This window comes from Pipistrellus kuhlii, unplaced genomic scaffold, assembly GCF_014108245.1.
Source record: "Pipistrellus kuhlii isolate mPipKuh1 unplaced genomic scaffold, mPipKuh1.p scaffold_m20_p_18, whole genome shotgun sequence".
Lineage (NCBI taxonomy): Eukaryota > Metazoa > Chordata > Mammalia > Chiroptera > Vespertilionidae > Pipistrellus > Pipistrellus kuhlii.
This window is the reverse complement of record NW_023425493.1, coordinates 13,061,149-13,086,886: the sequence shown is the minus strand read 5'-3', so window position 1 is coordinate 13,086,886 and position 25,738 is coordinate 13,061,149. Positions and strand designations below refer to the sequence as shown.

At 47.9% G+C, this 25,738-nt stretch overlaps 1 protein-coding gene and 1 long non-coding RNA gene across 11 annotated transcripts in view; one reads left to right on the top strand and one right to left on the bottom strand.

The window, feature by feature from the left end:
* The window catches only part of PROX1 (prospero homeobox 1), a 54,881-nt gene extending 47,861 nt beyond the window's left edge, over positions 1 to 7,020 (bottom strand). For 3 of the 6 annotated variants that reach the window (XM_036441963.2, XM_036441964.2, XM_045583130.1), the window contains exon 1: positions 6,303 to 6,452. The gene's annotated coding sequence lies outside the window, so the exon portion shown is untranslated. Of the gene's footprint in view, positions 1 to 654; positions 837 to 5,706; positions 6,038 to 6,302; positions 6,453 to 6,962 lie in introns of those variants that run through there. The other 3 variants (XM_045583128.1, XM_045583127.1, XM_045583129.1) reach the window with 3 other exon arrangements.
* LOC118721220 overlaps positions 4,488 to 25,738 on the top strand; it is a 195,497-nt gene continuing 174,246 nt past the window's right edge. The window contains exons 1-4 of one of the 5 annotated variants that reach the window (XR_006741935.1): positions 7,570 to 7,912; positions 8,503 to 8,822; positions 13,009 to 13,117; positions 13,445 to 13,553. This is a non-coding gene — a long non-coding RNA (uncharacterized LOC118721220). Of the gene's footprint in view, positions 5,304 to 7,569; positions 8,823 to 13,008; positions 13,118 to 13,444; positions 13,554 to 25,738 lie in introns of those variants that run through there. The other 4 variants (XR_006741934.1, XR_006741939.1, XR_006741938.1 and 1 more) reach the window with 4 other exon arrangements.

The window sequence follows — 25,738 nt, the reverse complement described above, 5'->3', positions numbered from 1 at the left end:
ATATGTATGTATACATATATATTTGTATGTTTGAGAATAGAATACTTTTTGTATGCCTCAAGGTAAGAATTTTCTGAATTTGGAATGGAAACAAGCCTTAATAACTTCAGTACTGAGTTCAATGTCAATTTTGGGAAAATTGGACTCCTCACACAATACTGATAAAATTGGTTTCAGAAATACAAAGATGCAACGACAGATCTCTCACTAACACGTTAGATCTGATAAACCCGGTGTAGCTGTCAGGTGGGAGGGAGAGGAGGAAAGACTGAGTGAAACAAACAAGAAAAAAGATGACAGTGAATTCTCAGAAACACTTGCATATTGAGGGAGAGGTCTTTTCTGCATGCAGTTCAGCTTTCCAAAAGCGGAGCTCATTGCCACTATTTTAAAAATTTAATTCTCTTTGTGTACAAATCCTTCCCTCTTTAATGTCACCTGCAAAGCACACGGATCTCCAGTCAATACACTGACCCAACTTTCTGCAGTGTTTTTCTCCCCGTTCACCTTCACACCCAAACGGGAGATTGTGCTGCTCCCCATCCTTGCTGTGGGAGGAGCACCTCTGCACCAGAGGCTCAGACGTGACAGGCTGTGCAAGAGATGAGCACAAGGTCATCCCCAGGCATCCTTCCTTTCCCAGCTGCCATTTACCTCTGCGTCAACTGCACTTCCTCTCATCCAGCCCAGGTCTCAACAGCTGCACCCCTGCCTCCTGCCAGAGCCAAGAGGAGGGCTGTGCTCTTCCTAAGGTGGAAAGAATTGATATTCTCCCTCGTCTTCAGTGGAGAATAGTGCTAAACGTGCTTGTTGGATCTTTGAAGAAAAACAGCCTGAACTTCCTCCGAATTCACCAAACTACTCTGGTTTTTTTTTGCTGTTCCCTTTCAATCAGTCAGCATTTTTTAGACTAAATCATGATCCGTTTCTGTTGTGTGCTAAGAGAGTTTAATTACTTTTAGGTCTTGCTGTACCATACCCAGCTGAGACATAATAAATAGGATGAAACAAACGGCAAAAATTATATAATCGAGCAAGACAAGGGATTACACTAATAGAAGAAATATATCTCTCCATATAGCTTGGACCTATACTTAGAAATAATTGTACTCGTACACTGTAGGTTTATAACCTATGGAGGCTACGGGGACACTAAATAATTATAACTAGTTGACATAGTATTTCACTATCATAATGTCTCACAAACAGGATATATATATATATACACACACACACACACACACACATTATATATTATTACCACATAAGAAACACAGTTAAATTAGTATAATGTAAATTTAATCACTTGAAAATACTTTCAAAGCACTTCCACGGTTTCCCAATTCAGAATTTAGAAACTGCTATCGAGTGACTTTATCATTGATATTGTCCTGTCCATTAGGATTTTTAAAAAGTCTTTTATTTTTCAACATATGTACTAAACCAGAATGTCTCAGCTACAATTCTTATTGATTCCTGTGTGTGTTATGTACGTTAAGTCAGCTTCAACTCCTGGAGACACTAAGAATGAGTGATGACCGAAATGTCCAGTCTTCAACATCCCTGCACAGCTTCTGTAGAGTCCTGCCTATGGCTTCTTTTTATGGAGCCAATCCATCTCATATTTGGTCTTCCTATTTTCCTGCTACCTTCTATTTCCCCCAGCATTATTATCATCTTGTATTTTAATTTCAACATTAATTTTGAGTTGTACCAGGCAATCCGAAACTTCCTGAACAGCAGGGGTGAACCTGAGTATCAGCCAGTATGCAGAATATTACTGACATTGAATTTGAACTCCAATGTATTATTGATTAGATATACATAATCTACTCCTGTAAACTCCTCTTTAATTAAGGTGAACGTCTCTAGAGAATATTTTTCACTGTTAAATATTTTTGTTGTACCCTTAGGCACAAGTGCTCTAATAATTCTTATGCAACGGATATCTTAGCACAGCAGATCCTTCTAGTAAAATATAAGAATAAGTATCCAGGTACAATCAAGTCCGATTTTAATTACTCCCAAAGATTCTTAATTAACATTGGAGTGATCTGACATTCTATTTAACATAATCCTAAGGAAGCTGATGACTTGATGTGAGTAGAGAATAATTTTCAGTGAAGCATTTTTAAGGAACACTCTGGTGTGAAGTAGAAAGTGGTTAAGTGCTCTGACTTGAATCAAGAACTTGTTTGTGGGAGGGGAGTGCAACTTTTATGCTTCTACCTGGAGTCCTTATTCTGGACAAAGAAGTGTTTCATTACAGTAATTATCCAGATAGTTCAGACAAATCTTTTGTGAGGCAGGGCAATTGTAAGGTTGGCATGGTTTCCTGTTTGGATTCTTTAGATTATCTGTCTTCATTGATAAAAAATAATAATAATAATAAAAATAAAAATTAAGAAATTGCTCAATTACACTTTACTTCTTTTAGAAAACAATCTTTGAATAGGTCCCTCATCTACTTGGATCAACCTGGTTATGAAATTTCAAATGGAATTATCATTAATAAATTAATCTGGGAATCAGTAATTCAAAGGGGGGAAAATCTGATGATTTGATTTAGGTAGCTTACGCCTTCCCCCAAATCTTCACTGTCCCCTTCATTTTTGCTAATTAGCAACTTTTCCTTTGGAGGTATTTCTGCCTGCTAGCAGGTTAAGGAAACCTTTTATGTTTACTCTTTAAAGACTCACTTGACGTAAGTTAATATTTCAGTGAACTGAGATTGCATTGTCAAAACCTTGTATCAGATTTTAAAATTTCCTATTATCATTGAGTTCTCAAATCATAACCATTTCATTTAAAATGCCTCCATCCTATCAAAAATCCCATACATTTTTCACCAGCAAAGTGAACACAACATTTTTGAGACAAGCCTAAAATATTTATTTCTACTTATTTAAAAAGAGTTAGTAAATCAGAGTGAGATGTAATCTCAAAAAAAGACACATTTTTTTCCTTTTTGTTGAAATTTAAAATACTCCAAATGTCCTCCGAAGCTTTAGCATACTCTAGGCAATAAGATTTGAGAAATTCCTTGTGTATATATGTTCTTTCCAATTTGTATACGGTAGGTTCTTAATTAGAATCCTCTAACAACATAGCATGCACAATCCATCTTCATATTATGAAATCAGTAACATTTTATAATTTCCTTTGTTAATCCTAAACCTTAAACATTTCTTATATAATAAGTTGCAAATGCAAGACAATTCCTGAAATGATATAATAAATTCAGGGGGAAAGGCCTGTTTGTGCTTTGAACAAATAAATGGCCAACCTGGCAGCTACCTTATGTTTTAAGATCGCAAGTGCCACTTGTAGAGGGCTGATGCTAGGAAATGAATAAAGTGGGAACAAAGATACATGTTATGTGTGCATGACTTTCCCCCCACAAGGTGGTGATTAAACTAAATAGAATTCTGCATAATGGACACATAAAAATATCACTAAGTGCCAAGCACAGATAACCTCTATTAAAAAACAAGCAGAACATATCCATAGAGGACATTTCAATTATGAAAGAACTTCAGAGCCACCCAAGGAAAGTATTGGAGGGAAACTTTGATGCTTAAGTCGGAAGAATAAATAGCACATATTATCTCATTTCCACGAAACAATGAGCATCGCCCAAGCAACAAAACCAACAAAAACCATCCACCATCCAACCTAATTCTATGCAACTCAAGAAGTCACCTGTGTAAAGGAAAAAAAAAAGTACAGATCAAGTATGAAGAATCCAGATACAGTGCTTACATTAAATTCTCAACATCTCCCTTCACGCATTAAGCCACAGTCCTTACCTTCGTCTGTGTTACCATTACATAAACATAGCCGTGTTATGTTGCATGGACAGGTTAACCCAAATACTCCCCTTTTGACTTCCTCACCACGTACAGCCCTTTTCATTTCGAAAATACTCAGAAGTTCTTGTAAGGAACTCTTCACAGAACTGACTGCCCGCATCTTGCATCCAACAGAAAAGCAGTTACCTCTCACGTACTTGAGATTTCCCTTCCCCATCAAAGTAATAACTAGGACATCTGGCACATGTCTGGTACAATGACAGGCTCATTCCACTTTATGAGAATATTTAACATATGACTTGAAAGAGTTCATGCACATACCTATTCTTTCTGGGCAGAGAGAAAGCACACACTAAAAAGATAAGCTTTCACAACAGTCACACTTTCAAACTGACTTTGGTATTCTTGGCAGTTACACACATCACCCACGGCTGTCCAAAACACACACACACACACACACACACACACACACACACACACACACGACAGCTCTCCCCCCCGCCCTCCCCCCCACAGACCTGGGAGATAGACATAAACTGGAGGGAAGCAAAGGGAAAGTCAATCTCCCTCCACCTGCTGCCTGAAGTGGGAGTACTTTCAGCCGCCTGGCAGACAGAAGCCTGAGACACAGCCTCAGCAGCCGCCTGCCAACATCCTTAAGAAAAATAAACACACACGCACACACAAACGTGTCCCCTACCCCCAACCAAAGAACTCACATGGCAAGGGCTCAAAACATAACAACAGCCCATTCCCATTAGCCTGGACAATCCTATTAACCAGGGCAACCATAAATTCATAAATCTCTACAACCCCGGGGCATGCATTGTGGTCTGGAACTGCACAGACACACACAGACACAGAGGAAATTTGCACCTGTCTTTCTTGACACAACACACCTGTCAGGCCCTGCTCACGCGCATTCTGCTAACAGACCTCTGCCTACCTAGTTTAGGAAAGGGATTTTTTTTTATGGGAGGGCATAGGTGAGAGAGAGAGAGAGAGAGAGAGAGAGAGAGAGAGAGAGAGAGAGAGAGAGAGAGAGAGAGAGAGAGAGAGAGAGAACACGAGAAGAAAACTTCTAGCCTTGACTTTGAGAGAAGGCCATCCTGTACGCGGTCTGTTTTTTTAAGCTCAAGGAGACAACACAGACCTTCTTGGAAAAAAAATTAAAACAAGCAGGTGAGTTCCCAGCCTCCCCCCAGGCAGAGTAGGGCTCGGGACTGCCAAGAACAGCAGCACTTTCACACTCCTACCTGCCTCCTTGGGCTATTTAAGGAGACTGACTGCCTAAACCTGCCTTCTCCTTTTTCCCCACCGGCCTGGAGGACTCAACTTCCAAAGAGCTGAAAGGGGGCGGGAGACCTCCAGTCTCTCAAAACCGACTCCCCCATCGCAAATCCACACTCTCTCCAGCGGCTTCAGCTTGAGCAGGAGGAGTAACTGGCTGCCACAGCCCTAGGACCAACAACTCGCTAAACTGGACTTTGGGTGATGTCTCCTCTCAACCCCGCCGCCCACCCACAGACCCCCACCCCACCCCGTCTGTCCAGGCAAGATAGCAGCTCTTCCCGCCCCATCCACACTCACTCTTCTTCCCATTAACAAGGACTCTCACCTCTCCTTTCCTTCCACCCCCGTCGTCCAAACTGGGGCAAAACTGCAGGTACCACCCCGCCAGGACTCGATCCAAGCAGCCCGGCACCACGGGCTGCCAAAGCGATGACTGCGAGAGTCTGGGCCTCGCCAGTCCCCTGCCCAAGAACCCCCCACCCCCCTCCCAGCCCCCGAGCGCGATCTGTGGGTCCTCCCGCCGCGCCGGGGCACCAATCCCTCTGCCCCACGACCCCTCCAGGCCCCAGGAGGCGGCCTGACCCCGCTCCACTTGACCTACCCCGGGCTCCCCTGGAGCTCAGGAGCGGGGCGCCGCGCTCATCTCCCCTGGACCATCTCTCCACCGCCTCCTAACCTCGATTTCCACATTTCGGTGTTAGGAGAGGAAAGTCACAGAGCGCCCCCTCTTCCCTCTCCCCACCTCCCTCCCTTCTCCCTGGCCCTCGGCTGGGGTTCAAAAAAGGAGAAGTGAAAGGTATGCAAATGACAAGCAAATTGGAAGAGCCTGGAAGAAAGGCAGCTGTAATAAAGTAGACAAAGAGAAGGGACGCGGGGGCTGGCCCCGGACTTTTCTTCTTCACCCCGGGGACCGGGGAAGAAGGATGAGGCTCGGCGGAAAGCGGGGATCCAGACGAACAACAACAACAAAAAAGCGACCCCTGTCCCCCCTCCGGGGGTCCTCTCTCCGGAGCAGCGAGGGCAAGAGGACGAGGGAAGGAAGCCAGACGCCCCCCAGCGCACCCCAGCCCGGGACACACAAAAGGTGACAAGATCAGCGGCCAGTCCAGCACCGCCATCCCCTCCATCGCCACCGCCACCCGGGCACCGGCAAGAAAGAGAAAGAAATAAAAGCCGAGCAGCGAGCGGATCACTTACTCTCAGTCACTGGGGGAGAGCGGAGCGCGGAGTTCCACCGAGGCTCCTGCTCGGACGCGGCGGCGGCGTTGCCGGCGATTTGATTCTGGTTCATTTAAATCACCCCGTTTTCTCCTGGGGGGGTGCGCGAGGGGAGGGGGGAAGATGTTGACAAGCGTCTAAGTCCTGGGAGCCTCTTTTCTTCCCATTGAGGAACAAGCCAGCACAAGTGACTCTGGCAAAGGGGAGGGGACTGGCGAGGGGACAGCGGATACTCACGCGGGGCGCGGGGGCGCCGAGCCGCGCGGTGGGGTGCGCTCCCCGCCGGCGGCCGCGAGGGAGACGCGCGCGCCCGCACCCGGCGGAGGTCCCGGCGGGCGGCGAATGTAATAATAATCGGACAAGGGACGGTGAGTGTGACGGGGCGAGAGAGGAGAGGGAGGGGAGGGGAGAGAGCGAGCGGAGAAGAAGAGAGGAGAGGAGCGCCGGGAGCAGAGCAGGAGGACGGGGTGTGGGCGGACCCGGCGGCGAGGCTCCTGCGCCTCCGCTCGCCCCGGCGGCGCGGCTGGACTCTGTGCCCGAGCGCTCCCTCCGCTCAGGGCTGCGCTCCACGACAAGATTTACTTTAAGACACAGCTGAAGGAAACAGGAAGACTGCACGTCACAGTCTGACTGACGTACCCGGCCCCGACACCCAATCGCGAGGCGCCTTCGGATGCAAGGGGGGATAGCCAGGCGAGAGAACTTGGGAGGGGAGGAAAAAAAATTATAGAGAAAAGGGGTGGGGGTGAAGGGCTGGGAAAAGAGGAGGGGAGAGGGCTCCCCCCTCCCCCCGCGCTGCTCCTCCTTCCTTCTCCCCCTCCCCTGCCTCCACCCCAGGCCTCTACCCCCAACCCCACCCGCGCCCGCCGCTGCGCCGGGGCCACCGGCTATTGCCGCGCCGGGGCCAGAGCGAGCCCTCTGCGGGCGCGATGCGATGCAGAGCGGGCGAGGGCGCGAGCGGCGCTCCGCTCCCTCCTCTCGCTCCTCCAGGACGCGGATGCCCTGCCTCTCCACCCTCTTCATTTCCCCGGGAGACACAGCCAGGGGAGTTCGCCCCCTGCTCCTCCTCGGACTTGGGTGGAGGGAGGCACGGGAAAGTGCCCCGGAGAACAGTGTTGTGTGTGTGTGTTTTTAGGAGGTGGGGTGGTATGGAGTAGGGATCCTGAAATCATTCCACTTTTAAAATGAGGATAGATAGTGTCAAGAATACAGGCCACTAGCAGAATTTTAAAGGCAGAATTTTAAAGGGGGAGGTGGACACTTGTAAAATACAGGTGGGTTTTGGGTTAAATTATAGATGCCAGAGGTTTTCCACTCCGGCCCGGTGGCATCTGGTATGGGATGATCAGCGCTGGCCGAATCCCAGTCCACCTCTTGTCCTCGAAATGATCAAGAGCAATCCTTGCCCTTGGCTGCCTCTGACCACATTATGTGGATGGCAGGCGCGGTAGCCTTAAAGAAAGCGTGAACAAACATTATCTGGAAGTTACCCCTCAGTCGCAAACCCCAGAGTAACCAGAGATGGGTTTCAAGCGCAATCTACATCACTTTGAATCCTGGGTGACAAACTTCAAAAATGTATTGATTAGGTAAGAAAATGCAAATGCTTAACTATCGGGCGCTCCCACATAAAGCTTTTGAAAATTCACTTTGGTTTGACATATCTGGGGTGAAAAAATAACCAGCAAGTTTGCTTTAGATAAGGTGGCTCTTAAAGAGCTCCTTGGGATTTGCAAGTTACAAACCGTTAGCCCTGCAGCTAGGACTTCTTTCTCTCAGGGCACAGTAAATGGCTTTTCATAAAGCGACCAAGTTTATGACTTAAAAATGCTAAGACTTGCACTGGCTGCAAAGCAGACACATTCATACTTAGTTGACAGACACTTATTTTCTTAGGTAGGATGGGGGCAAGTAAATGCTCTGTGTCTCCCCAAACTTAATCAGATCAAAGGTTGAGTCATGTTGCATCCTGACAATAGGGTGTTTATGAGGTGTGTTATAAGTACACAGGGAACACTACCACCGGCTTCTGCAAACACACACACACACACACACACACACACACACACACACCCCTCCTAGGACATTTACCATTCCAGCCTCAAATTCATCCAACTGTGAGGGAGTATTCTCTTTGAATAAATAGCAATGCTACTCTGTCCAACTCTATACCCTGTAGGAAACTTTTGGCACTGGGATTCAAACACTGAAAAGAAGAAAAAGAAAACCAAGCCGTCCAGGTTAGGTGTCCAGGACAAGACAGGAGACTTGCTTGAACATCCCCAGCCTTCCTTGTGTCCCTTCCAAAGCCCTCAGACACCCCGTTACTGAAAGGACACGGACATGCACAAACACACCAATCGCACTTGTGTGATAGGCTACTGTACCAAGTTTTCTAATGGAGATGTGACATTTTAGGCTGGGAATAGAAATCCTCTACCAGCATGCCCATTAAAACGCCGTGTGGAATAACGTTTCTATTGGCTGGGTCCTTTCGAGGTAAGCGGGTGTCTTGAGCAGAAATATTTGGGTCGGAGATACTGTTTTCCTTCTTTTTCCTCCTATTATTTTTTTTTAAGCATCCCAGTGTGCACGTAGCCGGTACATAAACTGGTAGGAGTAAAGGATCCATACCCTCCGCACCTTCAAACCATCTGCTCAGTTTGACATTTAAAAGGGAAGAGGGCAGGCAGGGAAGGAGGAGGGGGAGGAGAGAGAGGAAAGGAAGCCCAGAGGGGCAAGATTCAGACTCTAGGAGGAGTAGCCTTTGAGTTTATGTCAGTTGCACCTAGCGCTCCATATACCATTTGCACACACGCTCCACTCGGGAGCTAACGGCGGCGGGAAAAGTTTCCTTGGAGCTTTAGTACTTTTTCTCACTCCCTGATTTGAAGTCGGGGTAACCCGCTTGGCAAACAAGGGAACATGCCCCACCAAACCCGTCGCCTATGCGGCTGAGGCTCGCGGCTCTCCCCGCTCCGCCCTGGCAGTTCGCAGCCCGCTCCCGGGCGCAGGAGCTGAGGGTTGAAACTGAAGCGCGCGTCGCCGGGCGGGCGAGCTCGGTCCCCACAACAGCCGGGCTCCGTGAGCCGCGTCCTCGGGGGCCGTCCCCCGTCCCGGATTCCCTATGGTCGGGTCGACGTGCAAGCCAGGCTCTGGGCCAACCTCTCCTGCCAGAGCCCAGGCGCTCTCCCAGATCTCACGCCACCTGCCTCCCTGGAGCAAGGCGTGAGGCCGGAGACCCCTATCTCCTGCGACTCCCGGTTTGCTTTCTGATATGGGGAGAAGCGATCCGTCAGCCCAGAGATGACCAGTCGACCAGTCGCCTAGAGGCCGGCTCCATCTCCAGAGAAACCAGCGGCCAAACCTAGGGGTCAATCCCTCCCTCCTCTCTGCTGCCAGCACAGCCCCAACAACTTAAAAGTTAACCCGAATTCTGAGCAGTCTTCCAGCCAACCCCATCCACGCACAGGCTGCGTTTACTCCTTGATCTGAAGGGTGATCTGCGTGTTCTCAGTCAAACTTGCAGTAATCGCCTGTGCATCTGGTTCTGGGTTAGACACGCGTCGCCTTGATATTTCCTCCGTGTTATTTCAACCCCCATTCTGTTCTTTCTGAAAGCCGTAGGTGGGGGATCCCAGCGAAGATTGCATTTAAGTAATTTAAAACCTTGCAAACAACTGTCATCGGATCCTACACAAACCAATTCGGGCCATTTCAACCAGATCCAGTGGAGACATGGACCGTGGGCGTGGATTTCAGGCGAAGGAGGATGCTGGCGATCCTTGCCTGGACTCACACACACACACACACACACACACACACACACACACCCCACCTTCGGCCATACAGCAGCACGGCCACCCAGAAGAGGGGAAGAGAAAGAAAGAAAGAAAGACCAACTCCAAGCAGGCCTGCTCTGAGCTGTCCAGAGGCAGACAGACTGACTGACCTCCCTCTTCTCACCCCCGCAACCCCCTGCCCGCTCCCGGGGTGACCCCAAGCCCACCCTGAATTTGTTCCCAAGTGTCTGAATGGGGGTGTGGGGGGGTGAAATGCCACCCCGCTGCTTTAGAAGCCTCCCCAATGATGTTTGCTTAACCAACAGCTCTCCAAGTAAACAGGCGAATCCCTCCCAAAAAGTGGAAATAGAACCCTTACAAGAATTTGGGGTCTATGTGCTGGCAAAAAAAAAAAAAGCCATTTTAAAAACACAATACAGCCCCCTCCCCAATAATAGTCCCCCACAAAGCTTAAAAAAAGAACCCGTAATTGTCATTAAAAATACATATCAATTCATGGAAAGGTCATGGCTATGAAGTTACCTGGAAGCAGATCCCTCCTCCCCCACAAACACAGCCCTCCCGCGGGGAGAAGGGGAGGAGGGGAGCGGTTGTCAGTCTGAAGGGGGCAAACCGCGGCTTGATTTTAGGGAAATGGGCAAAAGCGATCTAAGCAAGGAAGGTGCCTTCCCTGCCCGCGAGAGAGGAGGCCGGGAGCTCCGGGCCGCCAGCCCTGGCTTTGCCTCAGGCACCGAACTTTCCAATATCAAGATATTAACAGATGGCGGTGAGCACATGGAGGGCTGTTACTTACATAATCCAGCCGCTCGGCCGGCCGAGCACAGGCCGGCCAGGCGCCCGCCAGGCCGCGCGCGCGCCCTGCGAGGAGGGGTGCTGTTGCCCCCGAAATGGCTTGCCTTTCTCCACCCCCACCGGGCTTTGGGGGGGACTCAGGTTTAGAAGGGTCCTGACCCCAACAGGGTAGCGGGGGGCGCACGTGGGTCTGATTGTGCTTTATTCGCCGTCCTGAAGAAGCTGGAGACCCAAGGGCCTAGGGAAGCGGGGGGGGGGGGGGGGGGGGGACGGGGGGGGGGGACGGGACCACGGGACCTTCTCCCTGGGTACTTGGGGTGCCAGGTAGTAGAATTTACCCAATTTACACCCCTTCTTCTTTGGCTCAAATTAGCATATCTGTCGTGGTCACCTAAGTACAAAGGCAGGCAGGCTCTGGCCGCAGCCGGCGTGGGGTGGGTGGGTGCGGGCGGGGGTGCACGGGGACGCCTCTGCGCGCGGGGGCGCCGTGGGCACAGTGACGCGCAGCCTGGGGCGCCGCTGCCCCTCTGAGCTCTGGCAGGTTTTTAAGCGCCGGCTTGTCCTCCTCACGCGCGAGGAGTCCCTTTGGGCTGCGGGGAGGCCGCCTGGTGCCCCCACCTCCCTAGAGGCCAGTCCCTCCGGGTGGACCGGGTCCCTCCTCCGCACGCGTGCCGGGGGACATGTGTGTTGGCCGATAGCGACTCGGAGCCGCCGAAACCCGCGGGGCACACGCCTGCGTGTGATGGGAAAGTTTCGGGGTAGGAGGGAAGGCTGGGGAGTGTCCCCTCCCGGCCCTCAGTGGTGCTGGGCTGTCTGGCCCGGGCTTCCTCGGCTCTCCTCCTCCCTCCCAGCCCTCCATCCACGGCCTCTGGACACACAGAGGGGCCAAGCGCCTGAGTTGCTGCAGCGGCGGCGCCGGGTTCTGGGCGGAGTGCACGCCCCTCGCGCCCTAGCAGCCCCGGGGGTCCCCGTCTCTGGGCTCCCCAGCCTCCTCCGGGGCCCCCGCAGGCGCTATAGCCCTACCGGGCTGGCTGGGGCTCGGCGCACGCCTGCCTGGCGCAGGGGGCAGCCACCTGCTCCGGGCGCGGCGCGGAGCTGGGGGACACCATGCGGCCACCGCGGCCGCCAGCCTGTTGCTGCGGGACGCTGGTGCCCACAGCCGGCTGATGCGTTCGACCTGAGACTGGGGGGTCTCCAGGGACCTAAAAGAGGGGCGGGGACCCTTTAAGGGATGGACATCTCCCTCCGTTCCCCCCCACCCCCGCCCACGCCTTTTCTTTTGTCAATTAGTCTAAGAATATGTGTCCATTATTCCCAGCTTCCCTTTCTTGGATCTTTCCAGTCCAGGGTGGGGATTCACTGGAGAGGCTCTGGGGATAGGACTTGAGTGAGCCTCCTCCTGTCCCTAATTGCCAGGCTTTTATACAGGACGACCAGCCGGTTAGAAATAAACAGGCGTAGGCTGAGCACACAGAGGGGATGGAGAAGGAAGCTCCCAGTTTGGATTTATTGGGATGGGGGGCGGGGGGTGACGCTGAGAAGTTGCATTTTGTTTAAATTAGAGCAAGACCAAGTTGAAAGCCAGATTTCTATAATTTTTCTGGTAATATTTCTTTTATGAAGTATTTAAGTGTCTGTTTGTCATCATTTTGAGATCAAAAGGAAAATCCATATGCTGCATAGTTTTTCGAAATTGCTATTTAAATATGTTATCCAACGTGGAGAGAGGGCTGCTGGGAGGCAGACTGGTGACAGGGATAGCTGGATGGTTTGATGTGAAGCAGGGTTCCCAAGACCTGGCTAATCCTCCAGCATCACCAAGGGGACTTTTTAAAAAATAAGGATTTCTGGACCCACCCCCAGCTGGGCAACTGCGGAAAGACTGAGAAGCTAGGGGTCATACCCTATTTCCAATCACTGCTCAGCCAGTTACTGACTCTGTGACCTTGGGTGTATTATTTAAGCTATCTGAGCCTCAGTTTTTTGTTTGTTTGTTTGTTTTTGTGTGTGTGTGTGTGTGTGTGTGTGTGTGTGTGTTTTATCTGTTAAGTGGGGGATAACATCCAACTCATGGAGTATTTTTTATCCAGCTGTTGACTTTTACATCAGTAAAATTGTTCATGTGAGCTTCACGATTGGTGCTGAGTCAATGGAACCTATTAGTCTACAAATGTGTGCTCTACACACGTGAGCTGACAGGTACTTCTATATAGACACCGCCTCCCAATATTCTGGTGAAGCTAACATGATTCTCATTCCATGTGACAATCCTGATGAAGCTAGCATGATTGTCATCCCATGATGCACATTTTAGTATATGCTTAGCTGCTGCTTTGGGCATTCTATATGCTCACCTCCCCACCTTGTAGGCCACAAAAATAAATGAGAATGGGTGTGTGTTTGGAAACCAGGTCCTGTGCTCTTGGGTCAGGCCCGGGGTAGACAGGAGGCATTTGCCAAACTAAATTTTTCTTTTTTTCCTATTTTTTTTTCTTTCTTGGTCCTTTCACCGAACCTGCTTTATAGATGGAAGCCTTTCCTACAGAAGCTGCCCATCTGACCCATGAACCCACAGGACAAAACATTCTATTCAAGGAGGGAACAGCAAGAAGGAAAAGAAGGTCAACATTCCTAGGTAAAACTAAAAAAGAAAAAAAAATTATACAATACCATTTATCATTATGTTCTTACATGCCAGAATGAACAACTCCCCCAAATCTACATGTAGTAAAGTGCAACCCTTCATGACAGTATGTCCAAACCAATGACCACGGGCACACCCCAAGGTAATTAAGAGCCCGGCCAAAGACAGCTGCGAGAAGGAACAAGCTCGGTGGGAAGGTGCCATCCCTGGCTGTGACTGTGCAGCAGGTGAGGGAAAACAGCCAGAGGAATGCTCAGGCTGAAGCAGCGGGGACCAGATCAAGAAGGCTGACAGTTTTAGAACCGGTGATGGGCGTGCGTAGCTAATTCCACGTCCCCAGGAAGGTGTTTTGCTGGTGTCCTCAGAAGGCTTGAGATAAGTAACCAGGGTGTCTTGCTGGGAATGGGTAAGAAAGAGATTGGCAGCTTGGGGTGCCTGCAGGCGCCCAGGCCCTAGTGAATGATCCCAGGGGCTGGGAGCAGGCCAAAGACCAACCATCAAGCCAGATGCCTGTCCTCTGAGGGCGGGAGGATATCTTTGGGCAGGTGTGGAAGATTCCAGCTCTCTGGCCACTCTCCAGAATGCAGGCTTGGAATCGGCAGGGGAGGAAAATGGGTTGTCTGTGACAAGTTAGGGGACAAAACAGAGAACCTCTAACTACAGCGAAACAGTCAAGCTGGTAGTAGGGGGACAGGTAACAACCTCAGGTGGGTTTCTTATTCCAATCACCCTCCTGGTGAAAGGAGTGCTTTTGTGTACACTTGTGGGGAGGGGATGGGAAGGGAGAGGGCAGAAGCTGTGAGGGAAGTGTGCTGTGTCGGGGATTGAGTATGGAAGGGCAGGCTGGTAGGGGGAGGTAATGGGTGTGGGGTGGGGAGAACAGGTGGGAAGGGAGTGTGTGAGTGGGGGGAAGTTGCTGAGTAGGGGTGAAGCCAGAGTACAGATGAATGGGTGGGGTGGAGGAAGTGGGTGTCAGCAGAAGGTGAATGGGTCAGTGTGGATAGCCTATAGCTGGGGATGGCAAGGAAGCAGATCTAGGGCAAGAGAGAGGAGGTGGGAGTTCTATTGGGAGGAGCCTGTACCTGCGGCGGGTAGGGGATGCCTGGGAAGGGGGGACTGGCGAGAAGTGTCCACGACCCCAACGGAGCTCCAGTGCCCCAGGGCAGGCTAGGTGCATGCGGGGGAGGCAGGAGGAGAGGCCCACAGGAGGGAGGCTGAATGCCGTGCTTGCTCAGACCCAGGGAGAAGGGCTAGGTCTTGCCTTCCTCCTGCCCTTACTTCGCCTGGGAGGCTTTGGCACTCAGCTAATCCCAGGTTGGCAGGAAGGCCTGGGACCCCACCTCCGAGCAGCAGCCACAGCAGGTGCCTCAAAGGCTGGACATCCGGGACTCTTCTGTCAGGGACTCTTCTGGGAGGCGCGCCTGGGGGCGGAGACCAGAGCCTTCCCCAGCAGCGCCTCCCCTGGCCCTGAGCAGGCATGGGCTTCCTCCTGCCCCACCCCAGGCCCTATTCCCTCCCTCCTGGGGGTCCCCTGGGTACTGGTTTCCTCCCAGAAGAGGTGAGTCGCCCCTCTTCATCTCCATCAGGAGAATCCTCAGGTGGAGAAGGGGGGTCCAAGACCCAGAGTGGTCTCAAGGAGGATCGAATAACTCAGTTCAGCAGATAATGATTGTTTGCAGGACACCGCGAAAGCATGGCAGTTGGTGTCCCTGTTGTGAGAACAGATTTTGGTTCTCAGCCAACCCTGGTGGACAGTTATTTTCTGTGTTTGATTCGTCGGCTTTCTGAAGCCTCAAAGAGGGGCCCGCTCTAGAAGAATCTGGACGAGGGGTAGTAATGTCAACACCTGCTCTCTGCTCATTACTCCAAAGTGGTCTTTCAGTGAGAATGGGGAAGGAGGCAAACAGACAGTGAGAAGTGTGGGGGCTAGAAACAAGAATGCTTTCCCACCCACCTTCTGTGTTCTCCTAGCTGGGCTGGTAATTAAATTAACAGGAGAAAATGCAATAAAAAAAATATCTTATTGATTTTTTACAGAGAGGAAGAGAGAGGGATAGTTAGAAACATCGATGAGAGAGAAACGTCAATCAGCTGCCTCTTGCACACCCCCTACTGGGGATGTGCCCGCAACTGCAACTGAGGTACATGCCCTTGACATGAATCGAGCCTGGGACCTTTCAGTCCGCAGGCTGATGCTCTATCCACTGAGCCAAACCAGTTTCGGTGAAAATTCAATTTTTAATACATGTGCATGGGGAACTAACAGAAGCATGGGAAATTTAAAGACTGAGTCGGCATGGGGTATACATGAATTTTTGACAAAGGAGAACATTTTTGCTAAGTGGGAATGGGTAATTTACAGGTAGTTCAAATTGCGGGCAAATTCTTGGTAGGCAACTCAGAGACAATGGGATACTGGAGGTATTTAGCTAACGGGCCCTGCCTGAAGCTCTCTTAGTTGCCAAACTTAATTCAACTTAGGCTAAGGCAGTGGTAGGCAAACTCATTAGTCACCAGAGCCAAATATCAACAGTACAATGATTGAAATTTCTTTGGAGAGCCAAAGTTTTTAAACTTAAACTTCTAACGCCACTTCTTCAAAATAGACTCGCCCAGGCCGTGGTATTTTGCGGAAGAGCCACACTCAGGGGGCCAAAGAGCCGCATGTGGCTCAAGAGCTGCAGTTTGCCGACCACAGGGCTAAGGAGACACCCTTATATTTCCTTCCCAAGGCAGGTTTTTCTGTCTGAATATCTTGAGCAGAAATAGGGGGAGGGTTACAGGTTCTTTCTGAATCTTCTGTTTCTTCATAACCAGTTTAAAATTAATATCCCAGCCAAAATCGGTTTGGCTCAGTGGATAGAGCGTCGGTCTGCAGACTGAAAGGTCCCAGGTTTGATTCCGGTCAAGGGCATGTACCTTGGTTTTGGGCACATCCCTGGTAGGGGGTGTGCAAGAGGCAGCTGGTCGATGTTTCTCTCCCATCGATGTTTCTAGCTCTCTATCCCTCTCCCTTCTTCTCTGCAAAAAATAAATAAATAAATAATAATAATAATAATAATAATAATAAATTAATATCCCAAAAGGCAGCTTCAAGGGGGCAAAACTTTGGTCCCCTTCATAAGCAGTGATAGAGAATTCTAGCATTTGTTGAGCATTTTCTAGGTCAGCACTGTGCCCGATGTTTTGTACATGGCATTTGCGATTTCTTAATTCCATCACGCTGCAGACTAGAAGACACACCATCCATTTAAAGTTGGCCTTTGGGAGAGAAGGAAAACACAGTGACCCTCCACGCACTGTGCACTGTGAGACGTACCGATTTCCTGAACATAATAAAACACGAGAAAAAAAGCGAACCTTGAAAGTTTGCAGTAGTCGTCTGACTATCTAAGTTTAGATTCTAGATGGACTGCAAGGGACAGGAGCCACTGAAGTGTTTTGAATATATAACAATCCATCGCACTTATTGCCTGCCAAGCACCATGCACCACCATAGTTATCATTTTTAGAAATAAGGTACAAGTGTAATGCTTCCAACCACCCTGCTGAGAATGATCCCCACTACAGGGTGAGTAAAAGGGGGCTGGGGAAGGTTTCACCACGCGCTCAAGGCCACAGAGACAGTAAGTACAGTTGGAATGGGGACCCAGGACTGCCTGGGGTCAGAGCCAGAAGGGTGTCTGCCAGGGTTCGGAGCCTCTGCAGGCATTGGGCTTTGTCAGCTTTTTCCCAGCCCTGGTTCCGTCCTGACTTTTTTACTATCAACACCCCCCTCCACGCAATGAGATTTCCCAGAGGAGAATGCAATTCGTTGAGGGGCAGGGGAAGAGGACAGGCAGAAGGTACAAAATAGTCAAATCACCATATTTTTCAGATTCAAATAAAGTCTTTAAAGGGTAAAAAGCCACGCGTACCACGTCAGGTTTTGCTGTGCACTGCAGGAAGTCCATGAATTCAAGGATCCCCGTTTTGCTGAAAATAGAATTGTAAAAAATAAAAGGGGTGGGTTGGCGGGGGTTGGGGGGAGGAGAAAGTGAAGGAAACTAATCCTATTAAACGTGGTAGCATGTTTTTGTGGCACGCAGGGAGAGATTATGCACAGGAAAGGGGATAAGTGGTGCTTCAGTTTCACTAAACTAATGTGACAACTTGTCATTGGAAATCTTTGCAGCTTGTTAGTAGATGACTAGCTGATTCAGAAGTGTTTTCTATCATTCCCATTGTGTTTCCCGTGAGGTTTTTTTTTTTTTTTTTCTCTCTCTTTCTTTTTTATTTCTTTCTTTTCCTGTTTCTTTCTTACCCACGCTGCTCTGTTTTGCTTTTTAATCTTTCATGTCTCCTTCAAGTCAAAACATTTAGCTGGCTCTAATCAAGATTTGGTTTTGAAGATGCCCTTTGACCTCGAGTTGCCCAGAGAAGCCAGGGAGGGACAGCTTTCCATCCTAAATCGGGGTCCGGGGTCTGCCCAGTGGCTTGAAAAATCAAAACTCCTGGAGGAAAATTCTCATTTCAGATTCCATTTTTCTGCAGTTCCTCCCCCTTTCCCTTCCCTCTTTTCTTTGTCTCTCTCTCTTTCTTTCTTTCTTTCTTTCTTTCTTTCTTTCTTTCTTTCTTTCTTTCTTTCATCCTCTTATTCTCTTTTTTTTTTGCCTTTCATTTCCATGCCCCTGTCTTTTCTCACTTGCCTCTTTCTCCTGTTTTCCTAATTTCCTTCTTCTCTCTTGCTTTCTTGCCACTTTCTCTTTCATCTCTTTCCACGAATTTCTTTTCCCTCTTTAATTCACTCCAGTAACTCTCATTCTCTCTTTCTTTCATGGAGAAAAGTTATGAATCTCTCAAGGTGGTCATTTTCCCATGGAATTTGCTCCCGGTGAAGAGGGCGGTGTTGCAGGAAGGAGGCCCAGGACCCACCGTCACAGACGCGCAGGGAACAATAAGCTGATCTAAATTAGGAGGAAGCGAGCATTGTAGGCTGAGTCTCTGTCTTTCCAGAGCAGGTGTCCAGCTTGTTTGGAAACGACTGTCTCTCTCTCTCTCTTTAGCTCTGGCATCACTCTCTCCCACCGTCGTCCTCCCTCCCTCCCCGGCTCCAACTTTCCCCACTGGCTTACCACCAGAGGCGAGATGTTGAGTCAATGGAAAAACAACATTCGCCAACATTAAAGGGAGACTGTTTGGAAAAGGAAGGCCCCGCTGAGGGGCAGAGGAAGCCTGTACATTAACACGGGCCACCTCTTATCTGGGGCAGCTGGGCCCAAGCCGCCTGTGTGCATTCCCTGGCTTTGCCAAGAGGCCTTCACACAGAGAGGCCGCCTTGGGAGCTGGGGGCTGCCTCTTCCCCTAGGGCTTCCCCAGCACTTCAGAGACACAAAGTCATTGCTTTCCCCCCCTCTTCATCCCCCTTCACTCCCCCCCCCCCCCCCAGCAGTCTCATGGGGAAATCTGGACCAGTAAGCCAAGCTCTGCAAAAAACAGCACTCGTCTAGGCCTGGTCTGGACACTCCTCACCATGAGCCTGGCCCCTCTCGTTGCCAGTCCTTTGGAGGACTCCCATGCTGAGCTGAACGCGAATTATGGGGAAGGACACACTAAAGTGACCCAAAAGGAAGAGAAGAAAGAAAGAAAAGAAAAAGAAAAAGCACGTGGGTAGGTTCACCCTGGCTCTAAATTGCTTACCGTTAAGTCTCCAGCCACCTCCTGATGGAAAGATAAGGTAAATCCCTAATCAGTCAATAATTAACCGAAGCCCCATTAATGGCCCAGTCAACCGAATCCTGCTGACACCTTCAAGAACCCTGCGTTAGGGGCCTGGTGAGGTGGAACCTTGTGGTAGAAACACATATCTCTTTAGCCTGCTATAGATACTACTCATGGATCACCATAAAAGGGGTCAAGTTATTCCTGTGCCTGCCCCTGAAATATTTTCTTAGGCTAGTTAGTTGCTTTGGATTACTTCTGGAAATCAATCTCTCTCTCTCTCTCTCTCTCTCTCTCTCTCTCTCTCTCTCTCTCTCTCTCTTTCTCTCTCCCCCCCCCCTTCTTGTGTTTAGAACAGTTTGAAGATCCCTCTGGTTCCAGGTCAGTTTGAATAAAATCCCAGATGTATTCTGATCGTTACTATTTTATTCTTCCTAGAGGAGCGTATTTTCTCTCCCCTGCCCTTCTCAGCTTCGTTTGAAGTGTATTGCCAGTGTCTGTAGATATTCCTGTTCCTCTCCTCTCAGTGTGAGTGCCTCTTCAATGGGTGATAAAGTCAGAAATGCTGTTTAAGCAACCACACAGCCCTACCAAAGCATGAGCATGACTTTTGAATTTTAAATAAGTAAAAAAAAAAAAAAAAAAAAAAAAAAAAGATTAGTAAGTATTTGATTTTGCTACGTCTGGTGGATCAAATTCTTTTTACATTCTACAAAAGCACATTTTTAGGAAGGGGGACTTAGGCAGGACTTCCTTTCTAATTTGAATTCTTTGGTTTTGTTTTGCTTTGCTTTGTTGTTGCTCAGTATAAGATTTAGCGTGACTATATAGCTATACTACTAGATGAGAAAAATCAGTACATATTAAGTGTGGTTTGAGTTTTTTTTTTCCTAAGGTCAAATTGTCGGTCATGAACATATGCCAATCAGTGAACTTTGTTCCTCCTTTTATCTGTTCAAGCCACTTGAAAAATGTGTTTTTTTAGATACGAGAGGAATGGGGTATGAGAGTGTGGCTTGATACGAATCCATCTCCATCACAGGACAAAAAACATAAAAAAATCACATGTTTTGCTACTCGGGTATCAGTGGTGTGGTTCCTCCCCGGCAAAGATGGTTCGCCCTGTTACACTTCTGTTGGTTCCACAGCTCAGCCTCTATCATCGCCAACAGGTTACTTTCCTCTTCTCCTAGAGCTCAGTAGTCTGGGTGTTCAATTCATCTTTGGGTGTTTGGGGGAGTTGTCAAGGAGAGGAAATTCCCCCAGTGATCTGTGACACCTTTTTCAACAAGCATTCATTGAGTGACTTTTCTTTTGTTCCCAAATCATCCATCTGTCCTTTCTTATGCAATCTTTGAGTTTCAAAAAGGTAGAAGGCAAATTTTCTTTTCGACATACATGTGGACTGAGAAAATAACCCATGAGACACACAGTGTGCTCTATTGCAGCCCTGCAAATAGGTCTGAAAGATTCACTAGCCTAAAGCAACATATTAAATATAAAACCAGCTAAGTTCAGCATGCTATTCTCTTCACCCATTACAAAGTCTTGCTTTTTTGAAGGCAGCCAGTAAATGGCCAGCTTATTAAGTGTTACTGTAATCATTTGGGGATACAAATAGCAATGGGAAAAGTAAGGGAGAAACAATGAGAATTGTTTTAAAAAAGTAGTTGTTATTAAATTTGTAGGTAAATACATTTTGGATGCAGAACTCTTAGTGTTTGTGCTAATTTTTGATTGTTTTAAAACATCAAAAATATCTCACTTATAAGAGCACTGCTCAGTAAAGCAAAGGACATACACCAAATTGTTTGTGGTCCCTTTGTTTAGATATTTAAAAAAATATTTTTTAAAAATGGAATTAGCATCTAGAGGTTGAAAGGCATTTATAATTACAGTAATATTTTTTTTGAGTGTCAAGCTCAGACTAGGAAACCTTGACAATGGCATGTTTAGTTACATTCACTAGGAAAAAAATGTTTACCCCTGGAAAATTCTTAAGGAAAAGAAAAATCAATCTCCATCAATGAGCAATATTTTTCTCCCCAAAGGATATTGATTTGAACATTGACTTCACAACGGGTGAGTTATTTCCCTCTGGCCCCCTAGTGCGAATTGTTAGGTGACATGTCTTTTATGAGCCAATAAACATGCTGTTTCTAGAATGGTAATCTCATCGGGGAGATGCTGACTTCTGAATTGGGGCCAGTTTGGAATATTTCAGCTTTTGTGCTTCTGTGTTAAATATTTCTATGGGATACATTCCAAGTGTAAAAAGCATTATCGCTCACCTTTCTACCTTTTTAAATGAAGTGCAGTTTTTCAGTGCTTTTGAGGGAGTAATTCCCTTTTCTGCTTGCTGCTTCACTGCACGGATGCAGGACTCACCTGCAGTCATATAAATGACCTCACGGTTCCCTTTCTCCCATGATGCAATGGTACAGTATCAGTCCCTCTAATTTTGAAGATGAACCAGATTTCCAGTTGGCCAGAGAAACTACTGCGAAAAGGAACATTGTGGTAGGTGTAGATGAAGAAAAGGATAGGGAGAGTAGAATTCTTTAAAAAATATATATATATATTTTATTGATTTTTTACAAAGAGGAAGAGAGAAGGATAGAGAATTAGAAACATTGATGAGAGAGAATCGTCGATCAGCTGCCTCTTGCACACCCGCTACCGGGGATGTGCCCGAAACCAATGTACATGCCCTTGACCGGAATCGAACCTGGGACCTTTCAGTCCGCAGGCCGATGCTCTATCCACTGAGCCAAACCGATTTTGGCGAGAGTAGAATTCTTGTTTTGTGAATGATCATTCTTCAATTTATCTGTCATCTGTTTGGATTGAGTATAATGTGTTTTCTTACAGGGGGCGTTTAGCCTTAATATTCAATTGCCTTGGTCAGATTCATCCATTTATTTACACCCCATCATGTTCCAGACACTGTGCTCAACACTGGAGATACCAAGCTCCATAAGACCCGTCCGAGGCACTCACAGTGCAGTAGGGAGTTAGGTAGGACAATTATGAACATCAGACGTTGACACAAAATACTTGAGCAGCCCTGAGCCTTCTCTTTGTGGCAGTTGAGAGATCAAGGGAAGAGGTGAGCACAGTAAGTCATTAATGAGATTCTGGGCTTAGGAGAGGAACAGAAGTGAGTCATGTTCCTGTTGCATGGTAAGAGAAATCCTAAGCTAGCCACCGCGCCTTTCTGAGACTTAGTTTCCTTGTCTGTGAGTTGGGGATTGTAGCAATATCTGCCATATGCGATGGTTGTGCAGATGAAGCCAGAGAATGCGTGAGAAGGCCTTACCACTGTGCCTGGCACAAGACAGGCACTTAGTACATGTTGGCTGGAAGGGGATAATGAGGGTGACATTTTAGTACATTCTCTAACATTAATTCAGCAAATACTTATTGGGTGCCTACCATGCATCACGTCCTAGTGCTGGGTCTTGGGCAGACCAGCTGCTGGTCAGGAGACTCCATGAGGGTAGAGAGGGCTGGAGTGACAGACAGCTCACACAAGGCCATCACCTCTACCTGGGATCCTGAGAAGTGTCTTATTGCTGGAGCTCAGAGCACCAGGGGAGGTCTGGTGGAGGAAGGGGCAGCAAAAGTTTGTCTCCTTAGACTGGGAAGGGCCTTCTGGGGCACTGATGGCCTCACAGCAGGAAAGAAACCGGTGTCTGCTCCTTGATGCGTTCTGAGTTCCCTCTAACTTTTCCGTGGGCTCAGGTTTTCTGTGGCTAGTCATGTTTTCTTTGGGGACCAAGACTCCCAGCTTTTGCTGTTCCTGCCCTCATGTTCCCTCTCATGATGTGCTGCTGCTGTTATATTCTCAATACACATAGGTAAGTCTTCATGCGTCCCTCGTCTCCACATGCCGAAATATCCCTGCCATTGCTCATGCCAGTTGACATCAGAATGCTCAGATTAAGATGCTGTCTTTGTATTTATGAGAGAAGTTCATGATTTGGGAATTGTGATCCTGTCACGGCTTAAAATTCTTGGTATTGCTCTTAGAATAAAGTCCAAACTCCTGAATGTGCCCTCCCTCCCAAGATTTTGCATAATCTGGCTCCTGTCCACAGCTCCTGCCTCATCTCTTGAAACTCGCCCCACTATTTCCACGTGTCCATGTCACTGGCCTTTTTTCCCTGGGATTTCAACACCAAAAACACCTTTATGCATGTGCTCCTCTCTCTGAAAGGTCTCCCAAGTCTTTCTCTGGACAAACCCTTCTCTTTACCGATGGTCTAACTGAAATGCCTTTTGCTCAGGCTTTCCTCCCTCATTTCCTAGGTTAGAAACCCTCATGATACATGCTCATAATGCCTGTAATTTCCCTCTGTTCTGCTCATCAGAATTGAAATGAGTATGTTATTTGAACAGAGGTCTTATTCGTTGAACAAATATTCTTTGAGCCCTTAATGTGGCCTAGGTGTCAGGGATATCACAGTGAGACAGTCAAAATCCCTGCCCCTGGCACCTGTATTTTAGTAAGTGAGGCTATGAACAAGAAACAAATATAGATATGATGCAATGTCAGGTTGTGATACATATTCTGGAAAGAAGTTAAGCTTCGTAAGGGGACAGAGAAGGCTGAAGATATGGTGGGGAAAATAAGACGGAAAAGCATGTGGTTGTCTTGTTGAGTAGAGACTTCCCAATACCCAGCACAGTGCAGGAATCGACAAATAACCTGACAAATATTGGCTGAATGCGAAGTATATTGGTTCAAGTAGACCCACAGGAGCAAGGAGTAGTGAAGAGGGCTGATGGAGTTGTATAGTCATGCTTTTTTCTCCCAGGTTTCCTGACTGCATCTGGGACTGGGTGGTCTTGGGTGTTTACCCCACCCCCGGTATGAATTCACATCAAACCTAACTTCCTGTTAACCTTGATTATGGTCACACCCTGCGTGTGGTTGCATTGCATACTTTCTTCTTCATTGCCGAGGGGAAAATAGCAACTGGTTGGTGAATGAAATATTTCTGCTTTGAGGGATTGGTGTTCTAATCAGTTTCTATTTATATGGATGATCAGCTATTTCTCAGTGAGGAGGAGGATCATTATTTTTTTCCGGGGATCGATGTGCTTCTAAATGACTAATGAAGTCAATCTGGACCCGGCAGATTTTGCCACAACTTGGACAGACATGGCACTCATGATGCTGTGTTACTTTTCGGCTTGCTGGTTCCCTGGTTCCCATCGAAATGATCTCATTGTTGGCATTTTGTTCCCAAACTGTCACCTTCCCCATTTTTCAGTGGGAAGTCCGGGCCTTTGTGTAGCTTAAAGCTTCAGTCCAAGCCTTATTTCCTTAGAGGATATTTTGAAGAGTAAACATCCCTTTATTTTGCTTTGACTTTGGTGGAATAGGGGCATGGGGGAATTCATGATTTCATCATTTTCTTCGGTAGTTGGCATGAGAGAACTAGACTTTGGGAGTCAGTCTGAATGGAGATCTAGATATGTTGGCTCCATTCTCTAGACATGGTTGTACAAAAATTGGACCGCATGAAGGTAGTGGTCAGTAGGAATAGCTCCCTTCCCTCATACACCTTTCTTGTATGTGCTGTCAGCAGGCCCTGCTTTTCTCATGACACAGCCCCATGATCTGCCCCAGGACCTTTTCACCTTCTGCTCTGCTACAGGACTCTATTGCTGTTATACTACTCTTTGGACAAAAACACCACTCAAGCCTGGCCCGTGTGGCTCAGTTGGTTGGAACGTCATTCCATACACCAAAAGGTTTGGGGCTCGATTCCAGTGAGGGCACATACCTAGGTTTTGAGTTCGATCATTGGTTGGGGTGTGTATGGAAGGCAGCCAACCAATGTTTTCCTCTCTCTCTCTCTCCCCCCTCCCCAAGTCAATCAGCATGTTTTCAGGTGAGGATTTTAAAAAAAGGGAGAAAAGGAACACCAATCAATGTCTATACTCCAAGTTCATTTTTAGCTCTAATCCGATCTATTTTGGTGGTCCGTGCCCCTACCCCCTTGCATCACTCTCTTTATCTCCATAACCAGACCCCAAACTCTCCAACAGAAAATTGCATATTTTCTATCTGCCATTAACTAGCTTTCTCAATCACCCCATGTATAATAACGAGGGTTTCAAAGAGTCACCACTCTCGGGATTGGGTAAGAAAAAGATTGGAGAAAAATGGAATCTGTCCCTATTTTCACATTGTTTCCTTCCATCTTACCTATTTGTAATTAAATGTTTACCTTTTTATTTATGGACTGTAAGCCTCATGAAGGCTGGGAAACATCTGCTGTGTTGACCAATGTATGCCCAGTGCTGGCTAGAGGAAATCTGTTTAGTGAATCTTGGTGGCATATAGGCGTGAATGTAAAGGAGGAGGAGTTTACTCAGTGATTTCCACTCACTCTACCGCAGTGAAACGAAAGCAAACTTTGGTGGGTTTTGTTTAACTGTAGGCAGATTGATATGGACTGAGC